The 13,048-nt window shown below is 37.3% G+C and overlaps 1 long non-coding RNA gene across 4 annotated transcripts; it reads right to left on the bottom strand.

Annotated features, from left to right (window-relative positions):
• Positions 1 to 3,549: 3,549 nt before the first annotated feature.
• Positions 3,550 to 5,729, bottom strand: LOC131608775 (uncharacterized). Of its 4 annotated transcripts, none has more exons than XR_009285811.1 (3): positions 4,686 to 5,701; positions 3,905 to 4,220; positions 3,550 to 3,826 (listed from the first exon to the last, which is right to left on the bottom strand). It is a non-coding gene; the product is annotated as an uncharacterized LOC131608775 (long non-coding RNA). The 4 variants fall into 4 exon arrangements; XR_009285809.1 differs by having other exon boundaries at positions 3,951 to 4,220; XR_009285808.1 differs by having other exon boundaries at positions 3,550 to 4,220; positions 4,686 to 5,729.
• Between the last annotated feature and the right edge of the window lie 7,319 nt (positions 5,730 to 13,048).

Below are 13,048 nucleotides of genomic sequence, written 5' to 3'. Positions count from 1 at the left end.
ACGTACACTTTGCATTAGAATTATCATTCCTAGAATTAACATTCATTTGCATACAAACATCTGCTTAAACATCAAAGAAATTTTAGGATGAGAATCAGTGAGCAACTTGATCATGTCAAAGTACAAGAGACTTGAGAACTCCGAGGAGGAAAAGCTAATCATCTCAAATGTTGACCATCAAGGGGCAAGTTATCCAAAGAACTCCGTTGGGCATGAACAGTTAATGCTTTCCTTGATTACCTTGAGAGGAAGAATTTGAAGACTCCGTTGAGCGTGGTAAAGTTGTTTCCATGTTTGTCTGACTTCAAAACAATGGAAGCTTGAGGATTCTAGTAAGATGTACCTAATCAGGGGAAATTGAATCGAGGTTTGACCTCTCAAATTCAGCATATCTGGGACAATCATGCCGATAAATCTCTTCAAGCTTTGACCAATCTGGGGCAATCACGTCGAGGAATCTCTCAAATTCAACCAATCTGGGGCAGTTACGTCGAGATTTGACAAATCTCTCCAAGGACCCTTTAGGGAAAATCCCTCCCTGGGTCATGAAGCTTGGGGCAAAATCTTGTCCCCCCAACCATAGGAGTTTATTTCTCCTGGAGCCTTGGTCTCTCCCCAAGCATGGAGTTTATTTCTCCCGAGAGTTCGTTCCATTCCTCAAGTATAGGAGTTTATTTCTCCTAGGAGTTGTTCTACTTCCCTAATCAAGGCTCCTTATCTGGACTTCTCATTCCCAACATGGTGAATCGAGGGAATCTCCTCGAGCTGAAAATCCTTCAGGTAGTGGCACATGGTGAGAAGTCAGAAATCATTCTTCAAGTCAAAGAAAAGTACATCTTTCAAATCAAAGTCCAATGTCTATTGGCACCTCCACATGGTCCTTAACACTAAGGGGATTCTCCCTGGTGTTTACCTCATCAATGCCTTTATTTGGCATCCTGCATATAGTGGTCACTGCATATAACATTGCATCCTCAAAAGCGTAGCATATCCATCAAAGCGGATCATTACGCCATAGAAAAATTCAAACATGCATAACAAAGCATAAGCCAGATAATACAAATCCGCACCCAGTCAAGATAATAATACATCCCCACACAAAAGGTTGTCCTTACAAATTCCCATTGATATCTGCTACTACATTTCAAACCTCCTCAAACCATGGTGCCAATACCTGGTACCCTCAATCCCCAAAAGAAGTCTCATATTATCTCCACAGTGTAAATCGGGCACAATGTCTTTCTCCGTCAGAATCGTTGTCTCCGAGGTTATTGCCCGTGTGCTGCGTGCAATTTAGAGTGCGAATGAGGGTGGGCATTCAACCCATCTCATTTTTCAATCGTTTGAATGACCATACTTGGTGTGTGGCAATTCGAACGATTGCCACTCTAGAGGAGTTACACCCCGCCTTTGGCCTGAGGGATTATTGTAATTCTTATGCTTCGCAAGCATCAAAATCTTCGTCTCCTTGTCAAGTCTAGTCGTCACTAGTCTTGTCGTGGTTATTTCCCGTGTGCTACGCGCATATTAGAGTGCGAATGAGGGTGGGCATTCAACCCATCTCATTTTTCAATCGTTTGAGTAACCATACTTGGTGTGTGGCAATTCGAACGATTGCCACTCTTGAGGAGTTACACCCCGCCTTTGGCCTGAGGGAGTAATGTAATTCTTATGCCTCGCAAGCACCAACGTCTTCGTGATTATGTCTTTTTGATCGAGTCTAGTCGTCACTAGTCTCCGTGGTCCCTTCCCCCGTATGGGAAAACATTTTAAGCCCAGTTTCCGACCTGGCAAACCCTTTCAAAGCCCAACTCTAACCTGGCAACCCCTTTTAAGAAACCAACCTCTAACCTGGCAACCCCTTTTAAGAAACCAATCTTCAACCTGGCAAGCCATGTCAAACCCAATTCCTCTTTTGCCCCCTGATGTCGGGTCGATGTTGAGTCATAGATCGCCACGAGATCTTATTCCTCCTAAAGTGTGGGAGATCGCACGAGATCTTCTTTCGATGTTGAGTCATAGATCGCCACGAGATCTTATTCCTCCTAAAGTGTGGGAGATCGCACGAGATCTTCTTTCGATGTTGAGTCATAGATCGCCACGAGATCTTATTCCTCCTAAAGTGTGGGAGATCGCACGAGATCTTCTTTCGATGTTGAGTCATAGATCGCCACGAGATCTTATTCCTCCTAAAGTGTGGGAGATCGCACGAGATCTTCTTTCGATGTTGAGTCATAGATCGCCACGAGATCTTATTCCTCCTAAAGTGTGGGAGATCGCACGAGATCTTCTTTCGATGTTGAGTCATAGATCGCCACGAGATCTTATTCCTCCTAAAGTGTGGGAGATCGCACGAGATCTTCTTTCGATGTTGAGTCATAAGATCGCCACGAGATCTTATTCCCTTTTCTTCTGTTGACAAGTTGGTCGCCACGAGATCTTCTTTCGATGTTGAGTCATAGATCGCCACGAGATCTTATTCCTTTCAGTCCTGACGTTGAGTCATAAATCGCACGAGGTCATTTTCTTTCAATCATTGTTTCATACAACCATTCTCTTTGAAAACCCCGTGTCGGCACCGCTACTATGTTACAAGCTATCACCATTCAACCATTACCCACTGTAAATAGTCTCCATCCAAAAAACAAAAAAACAAAAATTTCTCTTTCCCCAGCAGATATCGAAATAAAAAATAATAAGGATAACACTTACACCATCTTTTCTTCAGGACAAATTTCAGGTCTTGATATTTAATCTTCTTCTACCTTGAATGTTCGAAAGGCTAACGCCAATCTCACCTTCAGGTTTAAGACGATTAAATAGGGGCAGCTGTCATACCCCAAATTTGTCCTACCCTTTGACTTCCAACTGGCTTAGACTTCTCATCTCATGTACATACTCCATTAGGGCATCAACATAACATCATGCATCATTAATCAATAACCTGGCACTGGGATTAAGGATTTTGAAAGCCTAGGGCGTCATATTGAGATTGAGGCTTGTATTGAAATTAAAGTCTAATTCTTCGGATGTTTCCAACAGCGAAGTGTGAAATCAGGGTTTAAGGGTTTGTTTCCCTATGGGTGACCAAAGGAATTGTGGTTTGATTCTAAGATCATTGAACCATGGCGCAAGAAGATTGCATTGTACTTGGAACATTATTTGTGCTAATAATATGTGAGTTTGGTTTGAATTGATGAATTGAATAAAAAAGGGGTGTCGTTGTAGATGCGAGTTTATTGGAATTTGTTCGTTATACGTGAGGCGGATTTAATTGGTAATCTAGGTGAAACGAAGTTCTCAAGCTTTTGTATGAGATTTCTTGGTGCTTAAAGTTACAAGATTTGAGTTCACCATTAAATCAAGTTCCACTCATTTCATGAGTCTTTGGTTTGCGAAAGAGATTGAAGTTCTAATGGAAAGCTCATCCACGATTCAAGGACTATTCGAGCATTCATGGTTCAAGCGCTATTCAAGTGTATTCATGTTCAGAATATCTATCAAAATCAAAATCCAAGTTCTATGGCATCACAAGTGAAGCTACAAACAAGAACAAAATAAATCCAATCAATTACAAAAAACCATTACAAAATTCATTTAAAGTTTCACCATTCATCAAATCACATTCAACTTTCCATAACTCAAATCATCACCGATTTCAAAGGAACCAAATACCCATTACAAAGTCCGTTATTTTACACAGAAAATACATGGAATCTCATTCCTAGAATTCTATTCCTAAGCTAATCTTCAAAGCATTTTTAGCTCATGACCGTGCTCCATACCGCCTTCATTTGATCCATGCCTCAATTCAAGCCAAACGGCCCTGCACACATAAACCAATTCATTCAGAAAAAACCAAACTAAATCAAAACATAACTTCACCATTTATTAACATTGCAACCTGCTGCATTGAAATTACACATTACTAACATGCCAGCCAGCATTACCTCATTTGATAACATAGCCATAACCTGCACACATTCAGCCACAAAGAAGAGAAGAGGGAAATTCTGCAATGTATAAAACAGCCCCATATATCTACATCCATACAGCACTATTAATTCAAAACAGAACCAATTATGCTGCTAGTTTTAAAGCCAATCATTCACATGAGTCTTCAGTCCACATACATTCAGTCCATGTCATAAATCACTCATCAAAACAATATCATCATCTCATATCATCACCTTGAAGTCATGTGCATACATTCAAAGAACCTGCAGCATTCAAACAGTTCACATCCATACACTCTGCTGACACCATACATTGACCTTTTTTTTAACCTTTTCTAAACTACCATAACATTTTTCAAACAGAAAAACCAGGTAATTAACTCTGTTTCAGTTCATAACTACCCTAACTAATCCAATTCCTAACTGTCATAACCTTTAACTAACATTTCATTCAGACATCCAAAACAGAATTGCAACTCACAGTTTTCCGAACCTTTCCCTAACTAACTTCTTCTTATCTCTAACTGTCACTTACAACCTACTAACTAACTTCCCAACAACAAAACAGAATCGTAACTGCCATCTAACTGACTTTTTTAAACCAACTTCAAAACAATTCATAACAAACCTAACAGCATTTCCTAACAGCATTTATCAGTTACAAATTACTAACAACTCTAACAGAAGGCATAACAGATTGATACCAGAAAATTCAGAAAGAAAACTAACCTTTCACCCCTATATATCATCAGCATCCTACTCTCTTGACTCTCCTTCATCATTTCACTTCCTCACCATAATCCCACCGCAACTTTGCTTCCAGAATCTTCAGTCACCTTTCATCTTCATCATTCTTCTCCACTCTCCAATATTCAAACTCTTCATCATCAATAATCTCCATTAGACAAATCTGCAGAGAACAACAATCTCCACCATCTCCAATCACCTTTTTATCATCAACAGCTTTATCTATCATCGTTCTCCAATTCTCAGAAAGGCTCCAAGAAAACAGAATCAAATCTTCGTCTTTGCTTCACCTTCATCAATCATCATCGTCATCAACAAGACTCCAGCAACTATCACCTTCAGTATCATCATCAGGATTTGTTATTCAAATGCAACGATATCACATCTTCATCTGTATCAAACAACAACAACAACAAATCGTTCAGAAATCAAAAACAAGGAACGTGACAAAAATTCAACGGAAGGAAAAAAAGATAACGGAAGTGATGAGGAGTGTAATCGAAGGAGCAAGAGATTGATACGATGCCAGGATATAGCAACTTCAACAATCGCCATCTTCGCTCCATCATCCCCGACTCAGAGCTGCTTCGATCAACAACATCCTCAGATCGCCTTACTCTGTGACTTCCCCAACGCAACGTCATCATCGTTCAAGATTTGAGGTGCAACAGAGGCACTCTTCATCTTCATCGCAACAGCAATCTTGCCACCGCGCCGTCATAAGAGAGAGTCTCTCCGGGAGGATTTCATCGGAGACGAAAGAGATTTGAGAGAGACTGAGACGAGAGACGATGGAGTCCGAGAGACGAGATGTTGGTGTTTTGCCTTCTAGATTCACGGCGGCCGAAGAGCTGATCGGAGAAGAAGGAGCGTCGCCGCGGCCGTAAGAGAGAGGAGAGCTTCGGAGTTCAAGCGTTGCATCACATGTATTAGCCCTAATCCCCTTTTGTTTTAACTTTGATTTTAATCTAATGTTAATGGCAATTAGTGTGGTTAATGGGTAAAAGTTAGGTTAATTATCATTAATCGAAACCATAAACCTGAATTGAATAAAAAATCTGGAAACAATTGTTAATGGGATAAAAAACAATGATACTTTGGGCCAAGAACTACTTCCTACACCCCACTGTGAGCCCGTATACCCCCCATTTCGCTGAAAGAAGCATAATCTTGGGCCGTTTCACTCAGCACCCCCCTTTGGCCCATAATACTATCTTTTTCTGCAAAAAAAATCTGAATAAAAAACCTCTTTGGGCCTGCCTCCATGGACTTGCGCCCAGCTACTATTGGCACCATCATATTCACAGCACCCCCTGACTCCATTAAAATGTGTAGATTTTAGGTTCACTTTACAATAGTTTTTTCTATTATTTTTAGTTGACAAAAACATGATGAAACCTTTAATATTTTGTTAGATTTTTAGGTGATCACCAACATTAGAAAACTCATAAAAATAAGTAGATCTTAGGTTAATTTTGACATTAATCTTTTGACTTCTCCCTCATGAAAACAATAAAAAAGTACTAGTTTTAGGCTTATTGTTTTAGTCTCCTTTTTTGCTTGATTTAGAAGTTCATTTCTCCTTCATAAAATCCCATAAAAAATAGTAGTATTTTAGTTTAATTTTTGTACTAATGCTTGAATTGTTTTTGCACTATTTCCATGTTCATTTTGTATAGTTGTTGTGTGACTTTCGTTACTTGCTTTTGGCCATATTTTTGGCCTACTTTGTTAATACCATTTTAATGCTCCCTTTAGAAATAGGAATTAGAATAACTTAGATTAGAAGTTAGGATTAGTTCCCTATTGCATTCTTTTCTTTTCAACTTTCAAAACATTAATAAAAGGAAGATGCGAATCACATTAAGAAAGTGATAGAGAAATGAGTGGGATTCATTCCCTAATCTATTTCTCAATCGCTTAGTGGCATAGAAACGAGTGGGATTCATTCCCTAATCTGTTTCTCGGTCACTACTTAATGGGAGAGAAACGAGTGGGATTCATTCCCTAATCTGTTTCTCAAACATTAATTAATGGGAGAGAAATGAGTGAGATTCATTCTCTAATCTGTTTCTCAAACATTACATAATGGGATGGAAGTGAGTGGGATTCATTCCCTAATCTGCTTCTCGATCATTATACATTTTATGTGATTCGAATCGTGAAGTAAATTCCCTTAAAAAATACACAACCAAACACTTTAAAACATCTAATAATGGTTCAGACTAAAGCAAAGTAGAGAAAGTGGTGAGTGGCCCGGTATTGGGAACTGTTCATCACTCATCTACCCTAAAAGACACAAACCAATCTATTTTCCTTCTTTCTAAGGGCAATGTTATTTCCGCTCGTACGCATCGTAGGTCTGTCCCCTTATGCAAGAACGTGAACGTTGACTCCGCCCAATTAAAAAACACAAAAACAAACAGAAAATCTTTAGCCGAGCTACGGTAACTCTGATTCCTGAAAAGGATACGTAGGCAGCAGGGTAGGGCCCGTGCGAGTACAATTCTTTATTTTCCCTACATTTTGCATTCATTTCGCATTTAGACATAGACATAGTTAGACACCCATTAGATAGAAGCAAACATAGGTGGATACCATCGAGTACGATGGGCGCGAGGGGTGCTAATACCTTCCCCTCGCGTAACCGACTCCCGTACCTTGATTCTCTGGTCGCAAGACCCTGTTCTTTCCTCTGTTAGGTTTTCTGATATTCCTTTCCCTTATGGGATAAATATATTGGTGGCGACTCTGTTCATTTTTCGCGAGCGTGCGACAGTATGCAACCTCCGAAGTTTTTTTCTAAGCTAATCTACTCTAAGAATGAAGTTGATGGTGTTGGGACTCAAAAATACCCAAACCATAACCTAAAAATGTGATTTTTGCCCCTTTTAACGAGCTCCGCTTAGCGGACCCCCTCCGCTCAGCGGACTCAAAATTGCATCCAGACTCTGATTTGCTCCGCTGGAGCTCCGCTCAGCGGACCCCCTCCGCTCAGCGGATGACAAGAAAAGTGAAATCTTGTTTTCGCCATAAGTTGAGAACCGTAACTCCGAATTGCGCCCGGTTCGAAGCGTTGGAAAGCTTATTCAATGCTCTATCCAATAATGAATGAATGGAAACCAAAATGATGATTTTGGTCATCCTTATTTTGAGCCTTATTCTTTGATGAATTGGTAGAATTTGCATTCTTGAAGCTTAGCCTTTGGTCTTTATTACTCAATGCTCCAAAGATGCATGAATACCTATAAAATGAATGGAAAACTATTAATTGGTATAAAAATGAATCAAAAACACAAGTATGCACATATTTACACAAAAGTTAGGATTTTATTACAAAAATCATAAGAATAGAATCGATAAGTGCCACAAATAAATACTCAAAATATCGACATTTTGGCACTTATCAAGTATGCAACATCAGAACATGCTCTCGCAAGACATCAGAAGATGGTCAAACAGAATTAGAACATGCTCTATGAAGCATCAGAAGAACTTGAGTTCAGAAGCAGAAGCACTAAAGTTCTTATGGTGTCACGCTAGAAGCTCTTCAAGGTCAGAAGACAAGAAGATGCTCTGCACTAAGCTGAATGACTCTGATATTCAAATGTTGTATCTACAAAGATCAGATCAGAAGCAAGTACAAGATAACAGGCTACGCTGACTGACAAAAGGAACGTTAGAAGCTATTAAAGGCAAAGTCAGCTAAAGTAGGAAAAGCAAGGCTCGAGGTAGTTGACAAAAGAGTGCAACATTAAATGCAATGCTATACGGATCACGCAACGCACTAAATGCTCCCAACAGTCATCTTCTCATAACGCCTATATATAGAAGTTCTGATAAGAAGATGAATACAACACTCTTACGCAAAAATACAGAAACACTGTCAAATTGAAAAGCTCTCAAACTTCATCCTCAACCTCACATTACTTTTGTAATATCTTAGTGAGATTTAAGCTTAGAACTTAAGAGAAATATCACAGTTGTGATTATAGCTTATTAAGAATCATTGTAATACTCTTGTAAGAATTTGTTTACATTAATTTGTAAAAGGTTCCTAGAGTGATCAAGGTGTGATCAGAATACTCTAGAAGACTTAGAAGGTATCTAAGTGGAAAACCATTGTAATCAAGGTTGATTAGTGGATTAAATCCTCAGGTGAGGTAAATCACTCCAAGGGGGTGGACTGGAGTAGTTTCATTAACAACAAACCAGGATAAAAATCATTGTGCAATTGTTTTTATCTTAAGAGTTTTTAAAGATACACTTATTCAAACCCCCCTTTCTAAGTGTTTTTCTATCCTTCATTGATATCATGGTTAGGTGTCCCTTTTCCTTCCTGATGACTTGATATCGTGGTTAGGTCCCTTTTTTACTACTTTGGTGGCATGATTCCTTGGTAGATGTGTGCTACTCGAGCGATATGGATACTCCTCGAACCTTGTGTGTTTACTTGCTATTGTGTGATTACATGTTCCCTATAGGATTGTTGGTTCATTCCTCGAAAGGTTTGAACTAACTAGACCTTAAGATTATGATCTATGCATGCCGACATTAGGTAGATTTCCCGACTGTAAGTCTCCTTTTGCATTGCATAATAAAAACAAAAATCAACTCTTTATTTTCTTTTGCCTCAAGATGCTTAAGAACATGTTAATTCCTTTCCACCCTGATTGTGTGAGTCTCCAAGGGTCGAGCCGCAGTGGAATGTGAACTTAACTGTTCACTTAAAAACACAAACAAACAAAAACTTTTGAGCCGAACTACGGTAACTCTGATTCCTCAAAAAGGATACGTAGGCATTAGCGTAGGGCCCAAGCGAGCACAACTCTTTCTTTTCCCTACGTTATTTTCTATTTCTTTTACATGCACTAGCTTTTAGCTTTACACATAGATAGTTTGACACACCCTTAGATTTGGCAACAAGCGTGGCTCCCATCGAGTACGATGGATGTGAGGGGTGCTAATACCTTCACCTCGTGTAACCGACTCCTTTATTCGTTTCTCTTGGTCGCGATGACCATGCCTTTCCTTCCCTCAGGTTTACGTAGTGTTTCCTTTCCTTCTGTGGGATAAATACACATTGATGGCGACTCTGTTGATTGTTATCTTTCGCGCCACTTTCGCTTTTGTACTTGGGTGAAAATTTCGGGAGCGACACTTTCTTCTAATTTTCAGCATTGACGGAAGTACTTCTTCTAACCTCTTCAACTCTGGGTCTTTTCTAGATTTTAGACCTTACAACTTCAGAAGTTTCTCCTTGGACCAACTTGAGTTTGTGAAACATTTGATCTCTCTCTTGAGTAGCTACAAGACAATCTACCATCATCTTCTCTTTATCTTGGAGGAGTTGACAATTCTGAGCTTGGACTAACTCATAGTCCCCTTTAGGCACATCATCAAGAAGATCGGGTTTTTGAGGATACAATGGAGCTGCTACACGAAAAGGTAACTGTATGTCCTAAGCTCTTTTCTTGATCCAATCCACGTATTGTGAATAAGCAGTGGCATCCCTTCTTCCAAAGTAATCCCTTCCTTTTAGATGAATATTCCTCCAGGCTTTGGCGGCTCTTTCCATTGATTCCGCACCACCAGATACATCATATAGCAAAGAGTCGCGTACATCCCTTTCTTCAGGTGGGCATTTCAAAGCAAACCCCAATTGTCGTCTTGAAAGGGTAGGGTTATAATTAATTCTGCATATCCTCCCTATGAGAGGGATGTTTGGAAATTCGCCGTAACTAAAGATAACCTCTTTACCATCCCATATGTCATATTGATCTCTTTACCACTCGATGTCTTTTGACGTGAGACCCATTAACCTCTTTGCCTAACTCAGACTATCATGTGTATCTACAAAAGCACCGTCACAAGGAAGCAGGCCCCTAAACCAAACATAGAGCAAATATGCGCAACAATACACTACACCACCTTTCTTGAGACTTCAAGAATGCACTGAATAGTAAACATCTCCCAAAAGTGTCAGCACATGATTCCTCATGATGAAAATGCAGATGGCATGCATATCCACAATCTTTGGCAAATTTGGAAACATAGCAATTCCATAAATACCAAGAGCCAAGATAGCGTTGTAGGCTTTCCAATCACCGGCATCAATGCAAGCACAAGCTTTTTCCACCAAGAAATCCAAATAGAAACTTGAAAGCTTTCCCTTAGTGTTAAGGTTGGCCTCCACAATAGACTTGCTCAAATAAAGAGCAGCAACAATCTGATCAGGAGTAGGCTCCTCCATTGAGCCAAAGAAAGGTACCCGATGCTTGATAGGAATTCTCAAGATGTGGGAATATTCCTCCAAGGTTGGAGCCAACTGGTAGTCAGGAAACGTGAAACATCTCAAAGGGCGATCGTAAAACTGGAATAAAGTGTGAATGGCCCCTTCTTGATACTTATTGAGAGGAGAATCAAGAAGCCACATAATCTTCCCATACTCTTTCTCAAAATCATTCTTAATAGCAACAAAGAACTCAAAGTAATCTTCTCTAGAAACTTGTAGTGAATGTTGAAACCTCTCCTACCAGTACTCATCTTCAAAGACGGCTTAGCTAACAAGAAAAGCATTATAACTATTTAAATGCAAATGCCATCAATTAAAAAAAATGATTTGCTAAATCTAAAAAATCTCGTATTATTTTTCTAACATATTGAGGTTCACATGTCATCTTGATAGCTACTCTAATATCAACCATAATTCTATTTTTTCTTAAATTGATTGTACATTAATAATTAATAATAAAAATAATAATCATATAATATTCAGCTTAACACTATTAAAATAATAATAATAATAATAATAATAATAATAATAATAATAATATAATCAATTACAACTATTAAAATAATAATAATAATAATAATAATAATATAATATTCAACTACTACTATTAAAAAAATTATATATATAATCAACTAAAAAGTAACGATTATTACATTAAAATTATTTCAAAACTCTTCAATTTTCACACTTTCCACTTAATAGTCTATTAATATATTTAATAATATTCTTTAGTTAATTAATATTCCTTTCTTTAAATTTGTACATTTTAAATTATCATAGTACACTACTAACAAACCCGTACATACGCACGTGTTCTGATCGGTTACACGAATTCGGATACATCATTTATTTTAAATAAAAATATTAAAAAAGAAAAAAAATTAGATAAACAATTGATTATTTCGTATATAAAAATATTTATATCAATAATAAAAAATTTCCCGTATACCATTTTTGGATTAAAAATATTTAATCATAAATACCATTTCTCGTATATAACAAAATTTAGATCTATAATATATTTATTTTCCGTATACAAACTTCATTATGTTTAGGTATCATTTACAAAAATATTTCGATCATTAGTAAATTTCATATATAAAAATATTTAGATTAATACTTAATTTTTTCCCGTATACCATTTTTGAATAAAAAATATTTGGGTCATAAATACCATTTTTCATAAATAATAGATTTTTTTCCGTATACAAATATTACTTTTGTTTAGGTATCATTTACATAAATATATAGATCAATATTAAATTTCCGTATATTAAAATATTTAGATCAATAATATTTTTTTTCCGTATACCATTTTTGGATAAAAAATATTTGATCATAAATACAATTTCTCGTATATAAAATTATTTAGGTCAATGATATATTTTTTCCCGTATATAGAATTCATTTTTGTTTAGGTATCATTTACAAATATATTTGAATCAATGGTAAATTTTGTATATAAAAATATTTACATCAATAGTAGATTTTTTCCCGTATACCATTTTTGAATAAAAAATATTTGGATCATAAATAACATTTTTCGTAAATAATAATACAAATATTATTTTTATTTAGGTATAATTTAAAATTTTTTTGGAGAATAAGCATCACTTTATTACCAAAAACGATAAGTACAACCGACCCAAGGGTCCTGGTATCACCAGCCTAGATCAACTTACATACTAACATGTATACTTAATTTCCAATACATATTACATCTAGTTGTAATATTATAGGTGATTCTGTCCACAAGCCTCATATCAGAATTTTTATTGTTGAAAATTTTAATATTTCTCTCATGCCAAATCTCGTAAACAGTCTCCGCAACTGCTAATTTCACGATCAATCTTTGAGCACCTTTTGGTTTTGATTCTTTAGAAATCCACTCCACCTCTTGGTTCCATTCAAGTGGACCATGTTGTATATTCAAATTATTCAAGATCGGCTGCCAGATATCTTTGGTGTACTTACAGTCAAAAAACAAATGTTGTATGTCCTCTTCCTCGTCGCAAAAACAACACTGTAAGTTTACCGCAATACCAAACCG

The sequence above is a fragment of the Vicia villosa genome, linkage group LG6 (genome assembly GCF_029867415.1).
Source record: "Vicia villosa cultivar HV-30 ecotype Madison, WI linkage group LG6, Vvil1.0, whole genome shotgun sequence".
Lineage (NCBI taxonomy): Eukaryota > Viridiplantae > Streptophyta > Magnoliopsida > Fabales > Fabaceae > Vicia > Vicia villosa.
The sequence above is the reverse complement of the archived record's forward strand: the minus strand, read 5'-3'. Positions and strand labels throughout refer to the sequence as shown.